Source organism: Camelina sativa, chromosome 20 (assembly GCF_030686135.1).
Source record: "Camelina sativa cultivar CO46 ecotype springtype chromosome 20, ASM3068613v1".
Classification (NCBI taxonomy): Eukaryota; Viridiplantae; Streptophyta; class Magnoliopsida; order Brassicales; family Brassicaceae; genus Camelina; species Camelina sativa.
In genome coordinates, this window is record NC_141899.1 from 25,508,371 (window position 1) to 25,514,071 (window position 5,701).

The 5,701-nt window shown below is 37.8% G+C and overlaps 1 non-coding gene across 1 annotated transcript; it reads left to right on the forward strand.

Annotated features, from left to right (window-relative positions):
• The first annotated feature begins 440 nt into the window (after positions 1 to 440).
• Positions 441 to 547, forward strand: LOC147919346 (small nucleolar RNA R71). The gene has a single exon (XR_015594351.1). It is a non-coding gene; the product is annotated as a small nucleolar RNA R71 (small nucleolar RNA).
• Positions 548 to 5,701: the final 5,154 nt, after the last annotated feature.

Genomic DNA, 5,701 nt, shown 5'->3' on the forward strand with positions numbered 1-5,701 from the left:
GGTCTTGAGGATTTGCAATATTAGGGTTACGGTATGAGAGATTCGGGTTTGGTTTGTAGTTGTTGTACCCTTTATTGTAGCCTCCTTGATTGTTGATGTAATTTACATCCTCTAGCTGAGCATTCTCCCCATCTTGTTGCGGAAACTGGTCTTCCTCTAATATGGAATGGACATGTTGTTGCTGGTGGAGGAGTTTGTCCAATTTGTCATTTAGTGCTTTCATGTCTCGCTTGTACTTGGCATCGTCCTCTCCAGAAGATCGTATTGTGCAATCATATTCCTCATTATAGTACCCATCAGATTGGGCTAAGTTCTCAACCAGATCCAACCCTTCATCAACGTCCTTGTTGAGAAAATTACCATAGCTAGCGTTATCTAGCAACATCCTTATTTTAGGGACTACACCGCGGTAAAGTGTACCTAGCAATGAAGCATTGCTGAATCCTTGATGTGGGCATCAGCTGGTGTATCCCTTGAAACGCTCCCAGGCTTCACTGAATGTCTCATTGCTTTTCTGAACAAAGCTGGAGATGTCATTTCGGAGCATTGCAGTTATAGAGTTGGAGAAGAATTTGGCAAGGAACGCCTTTTTGCATGCTTCCCATGTGGTAATAGACTCCTTGGGAAGTAATTTCTCCCAAATGTGTGCTTTGTCACCCAAAGAAAATGGGAAATGCCGGAGTTTGAATCCATCTTCACTAACTCCATTTATCTTTGTGAGGCTACAAAGCCTATCAAACTCATCTAGATGGTCCAATGGGTCCTCCATTGGAAGTCCATGAAACTTGTTGCTCTGAATCATCTCGATGAGACTACTCTTGATCTCAAAATTGTTGTTTTGAACAGCAGGTGGCACAATGCCATGTCTTTGAGTGTGAGTATATGAAGCATCTCCTGCTCCTATGTTGGTCCTCTCATGAGGAGCTGGTGGACCATTCTGATTATTCATGACCTCCTCAATTGTGGTTGGTTGCGGTTGTGGGAGTTGATACTGACGGAGTAACCTTGCTCTGTCGATGTTGTCGATGAATGGACTCAGGTGTTGGCTATCCTTGGATCGTGTTTGCATGCAAAATCAGTTAACCGAGTGAGTACACGAAGGTCTACCCAATCGAGGTGATCGAGTGACGGGTCGGGTGGGTACTCGGGTTGTACCTGAAATGCAAAAAAAACGAACACGAAAGTAAACAAGTCAGTTCCGAACCGATGGATAGTAAAAAACTTGATCTAGCAAGTGATGAAATCTTAAACGTATCAAACAAAATTCAACCAAATGGCAACGGCGCCAAATTGATAACAAGATTTTCACCCAGGGTATCAATTCCCTATGCAGATGTAGTACAAAGGGTTATCAATCCAAATGGTTGTTATGCTAGCAGATAAGATATGATCATAACAGAGTAAGTCAAGCCAAGCAATAGTGGCGTTTTTCTATAAACCTAAAATAAGCAAAAGTAAATAAAAGAACAAGAACCACACGACCTAAGTACTCGATGCAAGCATTCAGGTACAGGATCGGGTGGGATGATCGGATCAAGTAGACAAGGATGAACAACTCGAAGGTATACACGAAGGTGGTGATCGAGTACCAGTTCGGGTAAGGGGTCGAGTTGTAGAATAAAACTAAACAATCAAGATAAGAAAGCTCCTAAGGATGGGGTAATCGACTCATAAGTGCTCCTGTCCAACTTGGGATGTCCTACATGCTTCAAACAAATATTCCCTAGACAATGAATCTCTTAATTCTTGCTAAAACACTCTTGTGATAAAAAAAATCAACCTTAGTCAGTCCCCTACCCAACTCTCGTTGGAGACACATGACCAAGCAGGCATTACAATCCGATTCATTATTTTCAATAAACTCCTTACACATCTAATCTCTTAGGCTAAGTGAGTGAATCTGTAGCATTTCAACAACATCTCTCGATGGCAAAACACCCTAGATCTAATCTCAACATTTCGGTCTGAAAATAGCATTAAGAACATCAATCTAGAAAGGAATTTATATAAAGTAAACATTCAAGCTAAGACATCCTAACCGATTAAGAACACATATTTGTCTATCCCATCCTTAGAAACTTTGATTCACTACTCAGATCTCATGGTAAAAAGCATAAAAACACAAATGAATGAAAATTGCATTGTATTGAAAATAAGATAAAAGTAATAGAGTATAGAATCAAAACTAAAAAGAATAGCAAAAGAAACAAAATCGAATCCTAACAAAGTGGAAAAAGTGTTTGAGTCGCTCAAAATCTCTCTCTTGAGCTTTCGCTCTCTGTTCTGAGTGTCTGCGGCGTGCTAGGGCGAGAGGAAGAATAGGGGGGTTTATATATTGAAACCCTTTTAACCTAGCTGCCCAGTTCTGCCCGAGGGTCTGCTCGAGGTGGTGCAAGAGGTGGTGCACGAGGTTCAAGTCGGGTATTTCCTCGGGTAGGGCTTCGGGTTGTTCTTCCTGCTCTTAGATCCTCTTTGATCGGGTTGAGGTTCAGACTGTTCTTCTTGCACGATCACTCCTTCGGGTACATGCTTGGGTTTTACCTCATTCTTCCCCATTTTGGGCTACAAAGCACCTGTTTTCATCCAAAATGCACAAATGCAACAATGCAGCACCCTAAATGGCCTAAATGCAAATTCCTACAGTTAAGAACCTAAAAATGTTAAAGTTAGGGTATATATAATGCAAAATATGGACAAAAAAGGTGTCTAAAACATGTAAATTAGAGAGTTGTCAACTACCCAGAACAGAAGGCTAAGCACACAATTCAAAACCGCAAACAAAGTACACATCTTACCGTGGAATCTCATTGAAGGCCCGAAGAGGATGATACTAGGAATCCATACCACAAACAAATTGACTAACTACTCACAATATCATGCATCAAGCAGCAGGAAAATAATTCAACCAATTAAATTCCTAAACTGTTCTAAACCATCCACTTAACCATCCTAGAACCGTAAAGGCTCTGATACCAAGCTGAAACAACCCGACCCGTTTTTTGTTTAAATAATATATATATATATATGTATATATATATTTAATTAATAATCCCATACTACTTAATTAAACCAACAACACAAACGATTTAACAATAAACCAACAACAACCAATATGCCCAGCTGAAACATACCAACAATACAGAATCATTCTATCCAACAACCTAACTTATTCCTATCCAAGGTTCCAACACAAAAAATAGAACAAAGACCAACAACACATAACCGAGACCCTATCATCCTCCTCCTCATCGCCATGATTCCACGTCACATACCTGCACACCACAAACAACAATTGAGATGCGTAAGTATTATCATAAATACTTAGTGAGGCAATCCTCGTATCTACTAGGTTATACACACAAGCAACTGAGATTCCAATGTTAAGAAACACAAACAACACAACAAACCAGGAAAGTAAGCGACAAACAAGTTGGTGTCGACCGACACCAAAATGGTGTCGATCGACACTGACTCCTACTTGGTGTTGACCGACACCCATCTGTTGTCGATCGACACCGACTTCACAGACACGTTCTACTCGAAGCCGATCATCGAACCTCCGTTTCTAACCATCTCCAATCTGTCCCAAACTCACCCAAAAGCTTCAGGAACCTAAGGAAACCATAACACAACCACCACAAGCAAGAAAACACCACAAACAACATTAAAACAAGCAAAAAAAAATAGATCTCAGGCTTAGATCAGCCATGGTCATGCACTCACCTCTTTAGTAGAAAGTTTCTGATCCAAACTGACGAACCCAATACTTAGAAGACTTCTCCTTCGTTCCTATCACCAGATCTCCACTCCACATGAACATATCTCACCAAAACAGCTTAGAATTTCCAAGACCCCTCAAGAACACTCTCTCTTCTCTCTTTTCTCTTTATAACTGCCAAACAACTTCTTTCCACGACCTAGGTCGAGTTTTCCCTTATATATACATCGGTTAGGGATTCCCAAATAAGAAACCAAACCAAACCGGCAACTAAAATCAACTCGGTCGAACCAAAAATTGATAGTGTCGATTGACACTCCCCTTGGTGTCGATCAACACCCAATTTGGTTTGCGGATGTTACAACTTTAGTCACAGTGCAACATTATCTCCCTCTACCCCCCAAGAAAATGTACCATTTATTTTGTAATCACATTTACAATAAATTAAATTTGCAATATTAAACTCAATATCGCAATTACTTTTGTACCATTATCTCTTACTATTATTTATTTTTGTCTAACTATTCAATCACTTTTTCTTTTGGTATGTCACTAATTAGACATAAAACATGTTATTTTGGTTATGTTGGTAAAATATATTTTTTACCTTTCAATATTAACAGTGTAGGAGAAACAACATATATACAAATTTTGGTTGGTTATATGTGGATCATAGATTCTTGAACTCGATAAATAAAAATATAAAACTTGAACAATGCTTTCATAGACATTGGTTATGTAAAATATTACTAATTAAGAAGATAAAAACAACAAAAGTAATATATATATATATATATATATAGATATATATTTTGTCATCTGAACTTTTGTAACATCTGTGAACCAAAATCCTGATTTAGGGATTGCATCGGTCGATGCACTATGTGCATCGGTCGATGCAAGGTTGGTTTTCTGCGAACGAGTTTAAGTTAAACGCAGCGTTTTGGGTTAGGAAAACCCTTAACTCGAGTTTTTGTCTCGTTAGTCGTGTTTAGCCGCTTTTGAGAGAAAACAAAAGAGAGTAAAGTTCTCTAAGTGTTCTTGAGTGTTCTTGGTGATTTTTGCTGATTGGAGGCATTTTCTGTAGAGTATTGGTTGGTCGATGCAATGGGAGTATTGGTTGATGCAAGTGAACCTTGCATCGGTCGATGCATATCATGCGTCGGTCGACACAACCCCAACTGGTGTTGGTTGATGCATGCATGGTGTCGGTCGATGCAGGGTCCTGGTTTGTTATTGTTGATTGTTGATTGATGGTTAGAGATGTCTCTACGGCTTGTGTGTCTAGCCCAGTAAATGGGAGGATTGCCTTACTGAGTGTTTATAAAATACTCATGCATTGCAATTTGTGTTTGTGGTGTAGGTAAAGGCAAAGTGTGATCGTGGAATCAAGACAATGTAGAGGAGGATGTTCTAGGGACTCGATTAGTTGTTTTTTGGCATTGCTAGATTGCTAGAGTTGGGTCATTAGAAACATTGCTAGGTTGCTGGTTTTTATGTTTCCTGTTGGTTGAATTTTGGATATTGTTATGTTATAGTTATTGGTTTATTATTGGATATTTATTGGATATTGGTATTTGTTATTTCCGCTGTTGGTTGTGATTGTGGTTAGGTGGCTAGTGGATATGAGACCACTAGTTGTAGTTTATTTATTATTATTATTATTATTATTATTATTATTATTATTATTATTATTATTATTATTATTATTATTATTATTAATATTATTATTATTATTATTATTATTATTATTATTATTATTATTATTATTATTATTATTATTAATATTATTATTATTATTATTATTATTATTATTATTATTATTATTATTATTACTATTATTATTATTATTATTATTATTTATTATTTATTTATAAAAAAAAAATGGGTCGGGTCGTTTCAGTTTGGTATCAGAGCTCTTACGGTTCTAGGTTTGGGTTCACTAGGCTTTGTGCTGTAGATGTTTAGGATTTGCATGCTTTG